The sequence below is a fragment of the Anastrepha ludens genome, chromosome X (genome assembly GCF_028408465.1).
Source record: "Anastrepha ludens isolate Willacy chromosome X, idAnaLude1.1, whole genome shotgun sequence".
Lineage (NCBI taxonomy): Eukaryota > Metazoa > Arthropoda > Insecta > Diptera > Tephritidae > Anastrepha > Anastrepha ludens.
Genome location: NC_071503.1, coordinates 38521629 through 38540467, shown reverse-complemented (window position 1 = coordinate 38540467; position 18839 = coordinate 38521629). Strand labels below are relative to the sequence as shown.

The 18839-nt window shown below is 36.1% G+C and overlaps 1 long non-coding RNA gene across 1 annotated transcript; it reads right to left on the bottom strand.

Moving 5' to 3' along the window:
- Positions 1 to 436: 436 nt before the first annotated feature.
- Positions 437 to 14945, bottom strand: LOC128870466 (uncharacterized). Its single transcript, XR_008455381.1, has 3 exons — positions 14742 to 14945; positions 704 to 778; positions 437 to 628 (listed from the first exon to the last, which is right to left on the bottom strand). It is a non-coding gene; the product is annotated as an uncharacterized LOC128870466 (long non-coding RNA).
- Positions 14946 to 18839: the final 3894 nt, after the last annotated feature.

Sequence of the window (18839 nt, the reverse complement as noted above, 5' to 3'; positions counted from 1 at the left end):
TTATTTGTTTAAAATGTTTGAAATTTTTTTTTTTGTAATTTTAGAAAAACACCTCTTCGAAGAAATTTCTTTTATCTTTTTGAGGAAAATTTGGTTTTGAAAAAATTTCATGCTTTCGAAATTTTTTTATTTTACTTTATTTCTTCAAAATTTTTGAAAACAATTTTTTTATAATTTTCGAAAAACACCCCTTTGAAAAAATGTTTTCTATGTGTCATAGTGGTATTCCATTAACTTTTCGGATTATAGTCAAATACTTACAAATATCTACGCTTTCACAAATAGCCACAATAAACAAATTTCCTCAAAACCAAAAAATCTACTTTTTTTCTAAAAAAATTCTAAACAAACAACGTAATAAATTTAGAATTTTGTGTTCACGAAAAAACAGTATTGTTTTTATTGTATTAACTGAAAACCAAAATGTTGCAAAAAATCAAAACAAAACTAAATTATTTTTTTGTGTTCATTTGGTCCATATGTTCCATAAAAAGTTGATATGGTAAATAATATGCAGGGTCTGATACACGCAAATTTCCATTGACCATTATAGTGACAAAATTATCGATCACCAATTCCAACAGGATTTCAAAATCAGAGTTGGAATGAGCTGTTGTGTGGTGTACTTCTGAAAAAATGAGAAATAAACAAAATAAATCTAAAAATTCGAGTTCTAACTTTATCTTGTTCATGTTCTTATTACCTTTGAATTTTTCCAATGAAGCACCATTCATTTTAAATTTTCCAAGAATTTTTTTTATCATTTCGCGTTTCTTTCCTTTTTCATTCGATTCCAACATTTGTTCATAGCCGAAAACATCGTTTGCAAACGCATTCATTTCCATATAGAATTGGTCAAAGAAAGCATTGCTCAATTGAATTGAAACATTATTTTCATAAATACTTAGGACCTTAACTAATGCACCTTGGTACATACCTAACGCAGATATTAATCGCGACCTTATTATCGATACTATTGATGAAACAATACAAAGCGCTAGCAGAAGACACATAAATAGACTATTAACGCATACAAATCCTATGATGAGAAGACTACCAATTAAATAAAAATCTATCCAAAGTCGGCTTAACCGTCAAACACCAACAGATCTTACAAAATCCTTGTAATCAATTGTCAACTAATCGTATATGTCATTGTTTGTTAACCACTTTTTTTTAAATAATATGTATATATTTCTTCTAAATGAGCTTGGGGACATTGGCCCTTCAATATCACTCTCATTCCATCTTTTTGTAAATCAAATTACTTATTGTCTAACGACAGGTGTAATATTTTATGGAAGAAATAAAAAAAAAAAAAAAAATTTTCATTCGAATCATTTGAAATTTCTGTATACAATAACGAAAAATTCAAAAAAAGTTGTACACATAAAATGAATGTCGATTCGAAACTTACTTTAATCTAAGAATCGAGCAAGTTTTGTTTTGTACAATATTTTGATTTTTTCTTTTTTTTATATGAAGAAAATATTTAAAAGAAATTTTTTTTTGCTAAAAACCTTCCCCTAGTGGATCCCTATAATATGAAAAAAGAACGAATAAAATTGGCCTCGTATCGGCCCAAAAAAATGCGTACAAACGAACATCATTTCATTTTTATATATATATATATATATCCTTATGACACGCGGTCACATACCACTCGAGGTCAGCAAGCAAATAGGCGACACGTCCTTAGTGACCCAAAAAGTAGTGAAATACCTAGGTATTCAACTTGACTGCAGCTTACTTTCTGGGCCCAGATACGGCTTGCGGCTACCAAAGCAGCAAAGGTCCCGGCTATGCTAAGTAGATTAATGGCAAACATCGGTGAGCCAACACAGAGCAAAATAAAGCTAATTATGGTGGCCACAAACTCAATTCTCCTATACGACGGTGAGGTATGGGGAATTGTACTAAAAACTCCAAAGCCAAGCGCAAAGTACTGGAGGCTGTGCAACGAACAAGAAAGAAGAAGAAAAACGTCATCACTAGCTTCTCAGAACGGAGATGCCAAACCATGCTGCGATGGCAGCCCGAGGGAACATTGAACCGAGTGGCAGATGGACGGCAAAACTTATTCCATCAATTGACAAATGGGTCCAAAGGAGCTTCGGAGAAGTGAACTGCTTCTTAACCCAGTTCCTCTCGGGCCACGGATACTTCCGGAGTTACCTATACCGTATGGACAAGGTAACCGATTCCAGTTGCATATACTGCGAAGCGCTGAGCGATGACGTTAAACACACGTTTTTTAGCTGTAACAGATGGCTTACGGAAAGAAATGCTCTGAGGGAGCAGATTGGCGACATCGCTCCGAGCAATATAATCAGCAAAATGCTGGAATGCGAGGACAGCTGGAACGCGGTAAAGAAATACATCGAGAGCGTACTACAAAAAAAAAAGGATTGACCTCGACACAGTGCAACAAAGCGAAGCCGCACAGATAGAGACACAAGAAGAAACAGGCTTCAAATATGGTGGACCCAGACGTGGGTGAATAGAACTGGTCCTTTATAGATGTCATTCTGGGCCCTCCCGAAGTAATATTGAAAGCAGTTCCGCGAAGGGTGTTTTAGTGGCCACACCACACGACACAGTAGACGGTTGCTGTTAGTGCGATGTCATTTTGAGCCCTACCTCAACCACCAAAAAAAAAAGCTATATTATATTACATATTATAAAACAAAGTCGCTTTTTCTGTCCCTATGTCCCCTTGAATGCTTAAATCTTTAAAACTACGCAACGGATTTTGATGCGGTTTTTTTTTTAAGATAGATTGATTGAAGAGGAAGGTTTATATCAATATAATGTGAATAAATATATAAAGGGGGAGTGGCAATCGGTCAAAATGTGGCGAAAAAACATAAATTTTTTGTTTTCACGGCCATAAATCATAAACGAATCAACCAAATAAAATGAAACTTTCTTGAAGTTTAACTTTGAAATATTTACTTTCGTCCTGCATCAAAAAAATAATTGATTTATTTGTTATTTAACCAAAATTGTTTAAACAAAAGCAGCTCTTTTTCCAAAAAAAGCTGTTTGTGTGTTTGTTCGCTGTCAACCGAATGAAGCAACAGGCGTTAAGCGATAATCTCACCACACCTCATTAATGTTGAATTACATCGTATGGTGACGTATGTATGTACGTATTTACGAATCGCTCGATTGTGATTCATCCCAACAACAGCGAATGCTTTTATCTGAGAATGTTACTGCATATTGTAAAAGGCCCGACATCCTTTGCTCACCTAAGCACTTTACAAGGTGTTGTTTACAATACTTATCAAGCAGCATGCAAAGCTATGGGGCTCTTGGAAGACGATTCTCACTAGGAAAATACATTATCAGAAGCAGCTGTTTGTAGTTCAGCTACATTATTAAGATATTTATTTGCCGTCATAGTAGTGTTTTGTCAAGTAACTGATTCTGTTAGTCTATGGAATAAATTTCAAGAAAATATGGCCAGTGATATTCTGATTCGGCGACGGCAAGAGTTAAACTCTGTTGATGTACAAAATGACCAAAACATATTTGACGAAGAATTATTTGAATTAAACAAAATAGTGCAATTACTTTCGGGTAAAACGATCAAGGATTTTGGGCTGCCGATGCCAGCTTATACTACTAGCTCTGATTTAACTAACAGTGCCGAATACACAAGAGAAACATCATACGATCAAACGAGACTTTTACAAAATATAGCTCAAGATGAGCCACGATTAAACATCGATCAGAAAAAAGTATTCACTGCATTACTATCAACAATTGATAACAATGAAGGGAAATTTGTTTTCCTTGATGCCCCAGGAGGCACAGGAAAAACATTTTTAATCAATCTGCTTTTAAAAAAAGTGAAATCTACCGGAAAAATTGCGCTAGCTGTTGCGTCATCCGGCATTGCCGCTACTCTTTTGGAAAGAGGCCGAACCGCATACTCTGCATTCAAGCTACCGCTGAAAATCGACACCGATGATGATAACAGCGTCTGTAGTGTTTCTAAACAGAGCAATCCAGGAAAATTGATAAGTGACTGCTCATTAATAGTCTGGGACGAAGCTACCATATCAAACAAGACGTCTGTGGAAGCACTGAATAGGACAATGCGCGATTTGCGCAACAAAAATTCACCTATGGGTGGATGTACAGTTCTGTTCTCAGGAGATTTCCGTCAAATCCTACCAGTTGTGACTCGAGGAACACGTGCTGACGTAATAAATGCTTCGCTAAAAGATCCCACCTTTGGTCGCATGTCAATAAATTAGAGCTTACAACTAATATGAGGGTTTCGTCATCTTCGCGTGAGAACAAGCTTTTTCCAGAGAAGCTGCTAAAAGTTGGCAATGGAGAATTAACACAAAGTGAGGGAAGGATTAACCTAGAAAACCTTTGTGTTTTGATAGACAACATCCAAGAGTTAGTCAACAATGTCTATCCTGACATTGATAACATAAGTTATAAGACTATATCTTGGTTTAAAGAAAGAGCTATTCTGTCACCAACTAACGAACAAGTAGATAAAGTAAATAACTTGATTATTTCAAAGATTGATGCGCCGACGGAAATATTCTACTCGGTCGATACTGTTCTCGATTTGGAAGAAGCTGTTCATTTTCCTACAGAATTCCCAAATTCTTTGAACCCGTCTGAACTCCGTCCTCAAACAATGGAGCTGAAAATAGGTTGTCCTGTTATTTTATTAAGAAACCTAAATCCACATAAATGCAATGGCACGCGTTTGCTGGTAAAATCACTGAAAACTTTCATAATAGAGTGCACAATACTCACAGGATGTGGTACCGGAGAAGATGTATTGATTCCCCGAATCCCTCTGATACCATCGGATCTACCATTCCAATTTAGACGCTTACAATTTCCGGTAAAGGCATCTTTTGCAATGACCATTAATAAATCTCAGGGTCAAACCTTCAACGTTGCAGGCTTAGATTTGAGCGTTGACTGTTTTTCACATGGCCAACTGTATGTCGCTCTTTCAAGAGTAACCTCTAGAGAAAACATGTTTGTATTGTCTAATGACAAGAAAGCTATGAACGTTGTATATAAAGACATTCTATAATATATTAATTGTTGTAAAAATTAAATAAATACATATGTAAAAATGCAAAAAGTAAATATGTAAAAGTGTAGGGTATGAATTTAGATATTCCAAAGATAGCAGGAAATCTTCATGATGTAAAGAAAGGGGAATTGTGTTACTCCAACTTTAACGCGTGCGGGCTACGGGCAGTAATGAATAAGCCAAAATTATTGGATCGATTTTAATCATTTTTTCAGTGAGTGACATAGGGTATATATTTTATACCCGCGCAAAGCCGGGCGGGTTGCTAGTACATATTATATATATAATATATATATATATAGTTAGATAATATCATATCAACCACTTCCTATCTCCTGCTGGTTACGAAATTCGGGCTGATGCCAACGTTCTGAACACCTAAGCGAGATGACAGAATGAAATCCATGAGATTAAGCCGCCTAAAGTTACCTTCTGTGCTAGCCCAAAGTGTGGTCTGTGAATGTTCGCCGTATCCTACAATAAGACCTAATCCTATGGATTCAATGGATATTACGACTTCCAGATTTCTAACTTACCTGGCATAAAAATATCAAGCAGAAGCGAAGCAAAAGCCTGACGAGGAACTACTGAACTGCCATGCAGCGCAAGTCCGCATGAGCAACAACTAAAGCAATTTGTGCAATATGAATTGCCCACAGTCTCGGTAGTCTAGCTAAGTGCACTAGACTTCCATCCCTGAGGTTGTGGGATTGAATCTCACGTAAAGCACGGTCCTCGCACTTTTCCAAATTTACCTACATTCCCTCTTCTAAAACATAAAAACAAACAAAAAATTCATTCCTCAAACCCAAAACCGTATCCTTTCCATCCTTACTCCCGCACAATAGTCAGTGCATTACTTGCAGTGTGGCTGCTAAAACAAAGAAGAACATTGCATCAGTGGCGCCAGCAAGAGGAAGCGGGCGACCACGGTGATAGCGCAGACACACGAAAGTTACCGAAGTCCTCAACCATCTGTAGTGTGATCCTTCTGACAGAAAAATGTGAAACACAGCTCCAAGCAGTAAAAAGGCGTTTTTCCTTAGCAACGACAGGTGGGCATTCTGTCAGAAATCAAAATAGATTAACGCAAGAGTGTGTCTTGTCGAGGCTCTCTGCTTCCGAGAAGAGTGAACGATGTGCAAATTTACGACGAAAAGTTCTGTTTTGCTCTTCCCACCACCTCTATAGATTCTGCTTGCTCGCAGGGTTTAGCCCAAGGTGAATCTATACAAGGAGTTTTCAGTAGATCAGCTAATTTTTTTGTGTCGCCTTCAACATTAAGATATAAGCAAAAAAATAAAATAGCGAGGAACTGGTATATTTTACTACTACTTTACTTTCTTTTACCAGGACATTCTAATGTACGAAATGCTGTTTTTCGTCTAGTAGCACCACCTTTTATAGATTAGCCTTTGTCTTAGTCTTTCTTGCATTTGATAAAGATTGTTTAAATAGGATATATTTGATATGAAAAAAACTATAAATACAAAATTATGAAAGGCACTTTCAACAAGTAGCAGCAATTTTTCTTTTTCATATTTTTTTGCTCTCTCTTTTTTATCTCCATTATTCAGGTTGGGCCTCATTACTATTAAATGCCTTTTACTTGCTGTTTCTTACAAAAAATATATTTCTTAAATAAAAATTAATCTCCGTAATTTATTTATATATGGATACTCATATGCAAATCCGTTAAATGATATATTTAATATGATATATAATATTACAATTTTTTCTACAGTCCGGCAATTTACAAACAAGTAATTAACTTCTTTTTCTCTTGTTTGTCAAAATAGCGAAAAACAAATTAGCGATATTCAGGTGGTGCCACTTTCTTTATTCTGTACACTCTGGGCAAGAATCAAAGGTGGCGCCAGTAAACAACAGTTGACATCAGCTCCCTTCGCACTACAAAACAAACGAACAAAACAACAAAAGTAGCAAAAATTACATGTTTATGAAAATTCAGTGAATAGCTTGATAATATTGTGATTTGTCAGATTAAAACTAAACAAACTAACGAAAACGAAGTGCCGCGTGTTAAATTGTTAAAGCACAAATGAATATAAAGCCTCCAAATGCAGTTTTTTACATTTTTATGCAGAAGCCTCCGCGACTAGAAAGTACGTGTGTGTGCGTTTATTTCTTGTGCTTGGTTGTTTCCATTGATTTCGCCTACTCTTCTTCTTCACAACAAGTAGCAGAGAACGTTAAATATAGAGAAGTCTCACGAGCTACGAATAGTGTGAATTGTCAAAAATGAAGTGAAACCGCGAACACTATTTCACCTCGCTTAACTCAGAGAACGTTAAATATAGAGAATTCTCACGAGCTACGAATAGTGTGAATTGTCAAAAATGAAGTGAAACCGCGAACACTATTTCACCTCGCTTAACTCGAAGGCGGGGAAGTTCTTAACAGACCTGATTACAGTGAATTATGTACAAGTACATTGGCTCTGCTCAGTTTTTGGTTTCTGTATGAAATCAAATTGACAAATGCCGACGGCATTTTGCAAGGCATTTGCTTGTGCATTTTTATGTTCCCTTGGTAAACGAAAATTTATTCAATTTGTATTTTCAAACAAATACAACCAAATAAAGATTTAAAATCCAAGATTTAAAATCAAAGTAACTTTAATGCACACATTTTGTTGTGTGCGTTTTAGTAAATTTGATGAAAATTTTTACTAATTTTTCGAGTCGAAATTAATTTTAGACAAAAATTCAAAGAGCATTGAATATATGTATGTATATCAATATATGTATATATACATACATATATTTTGTTAGTTATATTTGTGCAAAAGTTCAATTGCATCTTCAATTCTTATAGTGTTAGAAATGTATGTATGTGCACATGCACTGCAGCAACAATGACCTACCTCACGACGCATTGCCTTATCATATTTATGTGCATTTGAATATGCATTTTTTGGTCCTGTGCCAAACGAAAATTTTTTAAATTTACCTATGTATATTACAGGGAATAATTCATATATGTATGCATTTTATAGATAGTACAAAACTTTAAAATTTAAAATAAATAAAAGAAAACTTCAAAGAAACGTATTTGCATACATATATGGGACAACTAAGTTCTATTGCATCTTTAATAAATATAGTGTTGCACGCATATGTATGCACTGAAGCAACATGACCTACCTCACGAGCATCGCCTTATCATATTTCATGCAATAATTAGGATGTAAATATTCGAATGATCGAATTCCTGCAAATGCTAAAACAACTTCTTCTGCATATGCATCGACGTACATATGTGCATGTGCGTATATGCACACTTGATGCCCTAACTATACATATATATATGTACGTTCAATTGATCAAATCAAAAAATTCTGTATACAAAACGCTTCATTACCAGGCACACAGGAAGATGGCATATGCAAATATAAATATTGAATTCAAGCAAAACAATGCTTATTAATATACACATATGCATGTACATACAACCGCACACACAGGGCATTCGCTTTATTCCTCAAAATGCGTATGTCGTTCAAAGCTAAAATTCCATGCCTAGCGACTACAAGAACAAAATGCAGTCATAGACGCAGGCGTAGCGGCCATCATTCTAGTTGCCATAGCGCTGAACAGTCGCGGCGGCGCCGAACAGTTTCAACTATTGTACTGTGCAACAAAAACTCATCTTCAAAAAATTCATTGATAAATTCGAGCTCATAGTTCTAAGAGCAAGAACTTTCATTCATAAAACGAGCCGCCCATATGCCAATTTTCTCGACAATTCGAAAATAGTCAATATTTGAATATTTCGCGTAGAATTATTTGCCAATATTTGATAAATCTTCAATTTTTGTCAAGTCGAGTGCCCGCGGCATCGTACATATGTATGCAAAAATATATGTATGTAAATATGTCTTTCTAAATGCTCGACAGCCGCAGCTGCTGTGCGTCAAGTGCGCGCATGAGCATACAGTAAGTTGCAGAAGAAAACAAGTAGCTTAAAAAAAAGGTCTGATTCGGACATTTTAATACTAAGATAAAATTTGGAAACAATTATTTTATGTTAACTGATAGTAGGCAAATAGTTAATTAGTAGATTACTTTACGTATGTAGTTTTTCAATTGATAAAAAGTGCACAAAACATATGCATATATCTGCAGTTAGAAACTTACTATGAAATCAGAGCATTTGTAGGTGCCTGTAAACATGTCAAGGTTACTGTACATACAATGCTGTGCCTATGAATGTGCGCTGCGCCTTTGAATGCGCGCTGGATTTCTTGCGAAGTTTTACCGTTTTATCTTGAGCTGTGGCTGGTGAGCACACATACACACAGCATATACATATGCGCAAATGTATATAAATTCACAAATGTATATAAATTCACAAATGTATATAAATTCACAAATTTACATTTGCATATGCCATCTTCCTGTGCGCCTGGTAATGAAGCGTTTGCTATAGAGGATTTTGATTCAGTTGAAGGGAATTCAACAAAGTTTTACAGACACCAGACAGACAGACATAACATATGTACATAATTTGGATGATTTGGAGAAATTCAAATATATAGGTCATATTAAAAAGCTACCTAGCATTCTTTGCTTCTAATCACCAACAAATTCTTATCGACTGCTGCTAAATTTACATAATTCAGCCCCTTACTGTTAATTTTTGTTGAAAAATGTGTCTGTGGTGAAATTGTCTTCGCGAGACGAGTACCCCTCGAAAATGAACACTTTCCAGTCATTAAGACTTCTCTATTCATTAACGTTCTCTGCTTAACTCGACAGCGGAGAAGTTCTTAACAGGGCTGATTACAGTGAATTATGTACAAGTACATTGGCTCTGCTCAGTTTTTGGTTTCTGTATGAAATCAAATTGACGAATGCCGACGGCATTTTGCAAGGCATTTGCTTGTGCATTTTTATGTTCCCTTGGTAAACGAAAATTTATTCAATTTGTATTTTCAAACAAAGGTGATGAAGAAAAAATGATTGAATTTACTATATGCGCCAAATCAAATCAAAGTAACTTTAATATTTTGATTTAATTTAAAAAAATACATTATAAAACGACCTCTCACATTTTGGTATGTGCGTTTTAGTAAATTTAAAACTAAACAAATTTGATGAAAATTTTTACTAATTTTTTGAGTCGAAATTAATTCATAGCATACAAGTGTTTTGGTATATCGACATATGTATTTACATTTGAACATGCATTTATTTGTTCCTTTGGCAAACCAAATCTTTTTCAATTTACATTTTATTACAGGGAATAATAATATACATACATTTGTATGTATGCATTTTCTAGATAGTATAAAACTTTAAAATAAATAAAGGAAAACTTCAAAGAAACGTATTTGCATATATGGGACAACTAAATTCAATTGCATCTTTATTAAATATGTATATGTTGCACGCATATGTGTGCACTGAAGCAACATGACCTACCTCACGAGCATCGCCTTATATTTCATGTAAATAACCTAATGATCAAATTCCTGCCTCACAAATGCTAAAACAAATTTCTTTTGAATACTCATGTACATATTTGTACACTTGGTGCCCATATCCCTTCAAACAAATCAAAAAATTCTGTATACAAAACGCAGAGAACGTTAAATATAGAGAAGTCTTAATGACAGGAAAGTGTTCATTTTCGAGGGGTACTCGTCTCGCGAAGACAATTTCACCACAGACACATTTTTCAACAAAAATTAACAGTAAGGGGCTGAATTATGTAAATTTAGCAGCAGTCGATAAGAATTTGTTGGTGATTAGAAGCAAAGAATGCTAGGTAGCTTTTTAATATGACCTATATATTTGAATTTCTCCAAATCATCCAAATTATGTACATATGTTATGTCTGTCTGTCTGGTGTCTGTAAAACTTTGTTGAATTCCCTTCAACTGAATCAAAATCCTCTATAGCAAACGCTTCATTACCAGGCGCACAGGAAGATGGCATATGCAAATGTAAATTTGTGAATTTATATACATTTGTGAATTTATATACATTTGCGCATATGTATATGCTGTGTGTATGTATGCTCACCAGCCACAGCACAAGATAAAACGGTAAAACTTCTCAAGAAATCCAGCGCGCATTCATAGGCGCAGCGCACATTCATTGGCACAGCATTGTATGTACAGTAAGCGTGAAATGTTTACAGGCATCTTCAAATGCTCTGATTTCAGAGTAAGTTTCTAACTGCAGATATATGCATATGTTTTGTGCACTTTTTATCAATTGAAAAACTACATACGTAAAGTAATCTACTAATTAACTATTTGCCTACTATCAGTTAACATAAAATAATTGTTTCCAAATTTTATCTTAGTATTAAAATGTCCGAATCAGACCTTTTTTTTAAGCTACTTGTTTTCTTCTGCAACTTACTGTATGCTCATGCGCGCACTTGACGCACAGCAGCTGCGGCTGTCGAGCATTTAGAAAGACATATTTACATACATATATTTTTGCATACATATGTACGATGCCGCGGGCACTCGACTTGACAAAAATTGAAGATTTATCAAATATTGGCAAATAATTCTACGCGAAATATTCAAATATTGACTATTTTCGAATTGTCGAGAAAATTGGCATATGGGCGGCTCGTTTTATGAATGAAAGTTCTTGCTCTTAGAACTACGAGCTCGAATTTATCAATGAATTTTTTGAAGATGAGTTTTTGTTGCACAGTACAACAGTTGAAACTGTTCGGCGCCGCCGCGACTGTTCAGCGCTATGGCAACTAGAATGATGGCCGCTACGCCTGCGTCTATGACTGCATTTTGTTCTTGTAGTCGCTAGGCATAGAATTTTAGCTTTGAACGACATACGCATTTTGAGGAATAAAGCGAATGCCCTGTGTGTGCGGTTGTATGTACATGCATATGTGTATATTAATAAGCATTGTTTTGCTTGAATTCAATATTTATATTTGCATATGCCATCTTCCTGTGTGCCTGGTAATGAAGCGTTTGCTATAGAGGATTTTGATTCAGTTGAAGGGAATTCAACAAAGTTTTACAGACACCAGACAGACAGACATAACATATGTACATAATTTGGATGATTTGGAGAAATTCAAATATATAGGTCATATTAAAAAGCTACCTAGCATTCTTTGCTTCTAATCACCAACAAATTCTTACCGACTGCTGCTAAATTTACATAATTCAGCCCCTTACTGTTAATTTTTGTTGAAAAATGTGTCTGTGGTGAAATTGTCTTCGCGAGACGAGTACCCCTCGAAAATGAACACTTTCCTGTCATTAAGACTTCTCTATATTTAACGTTCTCTGCAAGTAGTTCCCCTTCCTTTTTTATGTTTATTGATGGACTCTTACGACACGGGGAATGCGGAAGGCATTATATTCTGAATTTTCACAAACATGTAATTTCCGTTTGTTTTGTATTGGTAAGGGACCCCACGTCACCTAGAGTATTCAATTCACCTTAGAACTTCAAAAATAACCATTTATTTTGCATTTGGATTTTGATTTTAACGTCAAAAATCCGGATTCCCCATGTGTTATAATATCAGAAACATGAATTCGAATTAACTGGTAGTTATTATTTATTAAATAAGATAATGATATTCCATTGAAATAATTTACTCTATTAACATTTTAAATGTTTTATATTAACTTCATTTAGTATCAGTGATATCGTATTTTATAAATTTAAGTTTATACAGTAGATTCTGTTTTTATGCGGTGTTGAAATAGTGCGGTTTTTAAAAAAATTAAAAAATGCATGTCGACCTATCGGGAATTGTATAAACAAGAATCTAAACCAGCTAAGCAAAAACTCATCACAGATTACATCAGAAATGCTAACCCTACAAGTATGGAACCGCCTGCATCACCATCTAGATCAGACGTGTACATTTCCTCAAGTGACGACAGTGATTTTACGCCAAATCCTAAACGAATGCGCAACATGGGGGTACTGTCTGAATCTATTTCTGACGATGTAAATTTAGTTTTCGTTTCTGACGTTTCTTAAATAAAGATATAATTTTCAAAAATACAATTTTTTGTTTATGCGATTTTACTTCATTATTTCAGATTCATGCGGTCTATGGAACGTATCTATAGTTATTATATGGGACTAGTACCCTTTTTTTATGCGATTTTATTTCATTATTTCAGATTTATGCGATTCTTAGCACTTTTGAAACGTATCTATAGTTTTACTATAGAATTGGTAGCTTTTTTATGCTGTTTCTTGCGGAACGTATATACCGCATAAAAACAGAATCTACTGTATTGAGTTTTCAGAAAATCAATATAAGCTGAAGAAAGATTAATTAAATTTTTAACAAAAACATGCACAAAATCAAAAATGTATGGTACGAATTACGTCACAACCGTTAGCTGTTTTTGTGTAAAATGGCGGTCACAAAGTGTCGTGATCTTTAATAATACGTTTTTTCTTAGTCACTAAGCAGACAGCTCCGTGATATAGTATACCACGATATCTATGCGGCAAATGCAAAAGCATCATAAATCTAATCCAGAGTTTTGTTTTGATTCTCGTGACGGCGATAACACTTCGCGTTGGACGTCGTTCGATTTTGTGAAATATACGCTATGCCTCTCGTTGCCATCTAATATCGTCAGAGAACTAGATACATATGAAAAAAAATTAAATAGCAGTGTATGAACTGTTTCGAAGTTCAATAAGGAAATAAACGCATTTGTGACATTCGAATGCTGATTTGCATAACATTTAGAAGCAAAGGTGCTGGTCTTCAAATAAATACATTTTTTGTGCTCTTTGGAGGTGGGTTTTTGTTTTACACGGCAAGTTGGCCAAAATACGAGGACAGTTATTTAAATATGTATGTATGTATGAGAGCACTGGGCGCATATGATGTATTTATTATATTAAAAATTTCAGAAAATGTGTTTATTGTGCAGAAATACAGGAGTGTACTTGTAAATACTAGTTATTTTCGCAACGAAACACTGATGTTTTGTTTATTAACGAAAAAAGTTGAAAATTCTATATCTGTCGAATTCATGTAATCGCTCTGGCGTCATGAGTATTTATATGTTTATGTACATATTTGTATTTGCGATTATATGAAACTGTATGAGTGCATCCATGTCTTTGGTCATATATGTAGTGTAGATGAAAACAAATAAACCACAGCAGCCAGCCTTGTTCCCCGTCTAAAATGTAGCTACATATATAGACGCACATGCACATTGTATTTTGTAAAACATATGTGTATATACATATGTTGGTGTTCTATCATTCTTGGGTAGACCAAGTAAATGATTGGATATATACATATGAATGTTAATACGTGTGTATGCATATATGCTGAAATCTTAATATACATACCTACAATTATATATTAATGCATCTAACAATGTAAAAATATAACCATCTACTCTACAACCAAATTGATGTAGGTTGCCTAATGCAAAAAAAGTAGTTCTAAACGACAAATGCTACAAAAGTACCAGAGTTGACAATATAAACACACGCTGTCACTTTTAAATATTTCACTTCTGTAAAATAAAAATATCTTTTTCAGGTACTACTTTTTGGAGTAAAAAAGAAAATAAATCGACTTCTTCGCTTTAAATCATCGATTCTTATTACAGTTAAAAAAGGATTATTATTTTACATTTACATACGTTCATAAAGAGGCCACAAACGGAAAACAAATCAAAACGATCGGTTGAAATTTCAACAGATTGACGCGTGTGTGGCGCAGTTGCCAAACTGATTGAAAATTCACAAACATTTTTGTCAACTTGTTATCGGTTCCTTTTCCCCTTATTTTCAATCACAAATAAATACCATGTATGCCAATCATTTTTTCCCGCATTGCATGTTCACTCGACAACGAACAACGTGAAACTGAAATCGTAAATAAATCCATACGTATGTAAAATGCAAAATGAGTTTCAACCGATTATTTCGATTTGCTTTCCGTTTGTGGCCTGCTTAAGGATTCAATACATGTTGTTGTTGTTGTTGGTGTTGGTGTTGTTGTTGTAGCAGTATCTTCGCCCTGTCAGTGTAGTGTAATTACCGGTCGTCTTCGTCTAGCTCATCTAACGGTAGGCCCAGGAAAGTGGCAGTTTCGACGGGTTGGGTCCAGAGGGAGAGAGGTGTTAGATGAGTGGGTTTGATGGGGCATGTGAAGAGGTGGTAAGTGTCGTGCGGGGTACCTTCACATGCTGGACATATGTTTAGTATGTCGGGGTCGATTCTGGATAGGTAGGAGTTTAACCTGCTACAATATCCAGAACGTAATTGTGCCAAGATTGCGCGGGACTCTCGAGGAAGCTGGAGCTCTTCGTCTGCGATAGGTGGTGGTTGGACTCCGATAACGGCATTCGGGGGTCGGGAGCTTAAGAAGGTGGTAAGGGTCTCCCGATGAATGTCGTTAATTGCCTGCCTGTATACTGTCTGATCCTGGAGTGGTCTGTCCGTTTTGTCCTGGATCTCGTCCACGTAGTTGAGGAAGTGTCTCCTGATGTGCCTGGGAGGTGGCTCAGGTTCGGGCAGGTGTCTGCATGGGTGAGGCCTACGGTGACACCCAAGCAGAAACTGCTTGCCGAGCATTTTGTTGTGCTCCTTAACCGGGAGCATGTGCGCCTCGTCATGCAAATGTTGGATAGGGGACATCAGGAGACATCCTGTCGCGGTCCTGATGGCAGTATTCTGGCAGGTCTGAAGCTTCGTCCACTGCGTATCACTGGTTCCAGGCGACCAGACAGGCGCGGCATAGTTCAAAACCGGTCGGCCTATTGCTTTGAAAGTCGACAGCAACATTTCTTTGTCTTTGCCCCAAGTACTGCCGGCAAGCGACTTGAGGACCTTGTTGCGATTCTGTACTCTCGTTGCAATAGCGGTTGTGTGCGCCGAGAAGGAGAGCAAGCTGTCAAAGGTGACTCCCAAAATTCTGGGGTTGTTTACCGTCGGTATTGGGGTATCATCGACGTGCACCTGAAGTGGCAGCTTGACCTCCTTTGTCCAGGTGGTAAAAAGGGTCGCCGTGGATTTAGTGGGAGAAAGTTTTAAGTTTCTCGCAGTGAAGAAGCGAGAAAGGCGGGCGAGGTAGTCGTTTACTTTTGAGCATAGGCCATCAATGTCATGCCCGACGCCATTATCGTGCAGTCGTCGGCATATGAGACCAGTGAGACTCCCTCTGGTGGCTGGGGGAGTTTCGAAATATAGAAATTAAAAAGCAAGGGTGAAAGGACACCACCCTGCGGTACTCCTTGCTTTATTTTTCTCTGTTTTGAGGTTTGGTCTCGAAATACTACCGACGAGTGACGACCACTCAGGTAGTTCGCGGTCCACCTCTTCAGCCCTGGCGGGAGTGTCGACTGTAAAATGTCATCTAGTAGCGTGGCGTGGCTGACTGTGTCGAAAGCCTTTTGTAGGTCCAACGCTACTAGGACAGTCCTCTGGCAGGGGCGGTTTTGGTTTAGTCCGCGGTTTACCTGGGTGGGTTCAAGGCCGGCGGGCCAATTAGATGTCCTAAATTCAGTAGTTTTCGCGAAGCGTTGTAGGATGAGAAAAAAAACAATTAGCCAAATGAAGTTTTGGGGATAGTTTAATATATATTTGAACTAAAAAAAAAAAATTTGTACAATCTCCAATAATATATTGTAAGCCGAGTTATCAGTAGATTCCCAGAGCGCCTTGCCACTGAAGTATCCAACTTCTGTACAAGATACAACTTGCAATTTTCATCTGAAAACAAAAAAAAAAAAAGATTATTAATTTTGATGTAATTATCTTCGATGTGAACTAAGAAAATTGGGAGAAACACGTAAAATTCGAATTTTTTGGGGAAGTTAAAAAAAAAAAGTGGTTTTTCAAGGAAAAAAAAAACTCTTCAACTGGGTAAAAAAGTCGCTTAAAAAAAGTTTTTGGATGTTTTTTTTAGTTCACATAGAAGAGAAAACAATACTGAAGATAACGCATTTTGAATGAAATGGATAGCTCGTTTAGTTTTTTTGCAATCGTGTACATAAATTAGGTAAAATCGTGAAAATGAAAAGCCGAGAAAACGCGCTTCAAAGTCAACAATAAGCGCACGGTTGCTCGACGCCGCTCTACGCTCGGCTCTGTAGCTCTGCAAATACTTGGAATTTAACTCTGAAAATTTGTGTCTCATGTTCTTGAATATCTAAGCTATTGATTTCAGGAAAAAAAAATCGATTTTTTTTACCTTTTAATTGGCCCGCCGGCCTTCAATACATTATATATTGTGATATTTTCAATACATTATATATTGTGATATTTGGATCGAGTTCCAATATATTCCAATATTTATTGACAGTATTTAAAGTATTATGATACTGTGAGTAAACTTTGGAAGTGAGCCATTAAATAAAAAATATTAAAAATACATTAAATCCTTTTCATTTGCTTGTAATTTGTGTGTATTTTGTTCTTATTTCAACAAGTACTGATGTATCGGATGTTTGCAGTATTGTATGCATGAGTGCACATAATATTGCGATCCGTATTGTTAGATTTCAAAATTTCTAGAAATCCATCAATATTTCATGCTACACATTCAATAAGTTTACTGATCCAAAAATACTATCAATATATGATGAACGTCTAACATGTCAATAGGTACGTGTGTATTTTAATATTTGACAAATGCTAGACGACACGTCGTCGTCAACGTGCTTATGCTATGACACGGTTAGTGATATGCGATGCGATTGAATACATGTTGTCTATTTGAGGTCGGTCCAAAACTAGTGCAAAATGGTAAATGACAGCAATGTGGAAATAAACAGTTTGAAGTTTATGTCGATGATAACAGCTCAAAAAGGTCTAGGGCTGTGTTGGTTTTACGACATTACAAACGGCCGCCGTAGCCGAATGGGTTGGTGCGCGACTACCATTCGGAATTCACAGAGAGAACGTTGGTTCGAATCTCGGTGAAACTCCAAAATTAAGAAAAACATTTTTCTAATAGCGGTCGCCCCTCGGCAGTCAATGGCAAACCTCCGAGTGTATTTCTGCCATGAAAAAGCTCCTCATAAAAATATCTGCCGTTCGGAGTCGGCTTGAAACTATAGGTCCCTCCATTTCTGGAATAACATCACCACAAATAGGAGGAGGAGCTCGGCCAAGCACCCAAAAAGGGTGTCCGCGCCCATTATGTATATATATATAAATTACATTATTGTTACCTATCCAGGATGATAGAATACCAGGTTGCTCCATCCGAATTCGCTATGTCGTCAGATTCCGTGAATAAACAAAAAAAAAAAAAATACAAGGGGAATAACTTATTTGTGAAGAGGAAGAGTATGTGAAAGCATTAGAGACCCGCACCCACACATTCTGCAGCGCTATTTGTGTTTTCACAATTTAACACGCCGCATTTCGTTTTCATTAGTTTGATTTAAGTACGTTCGCAAATGCAGTAATTAGCAATAAATCCAGAAAATTAATTTATCTGTTCACATATGGTAGATTACCTCCAAAAATGACAATACTGCTTTGAAATGCTTTTCTTCACAGAAATTTGCTTGGTTGACTATTTTGGAGTTTTTGGTTTGTTTATTATTAACAATATGACGAAAATACAAGGAGCAGGATAGCTTATTTAATTGCGCAATTGGCTACTAGTAATAAACAGTTGGAGGAAATCTGTAAACAACGTATGAGGTGGCAGCAATACACATTCGAAATTCGATATTACATTTTTTAATAAGTAATAAGAGGACAATGCGTTTATGGACACACGC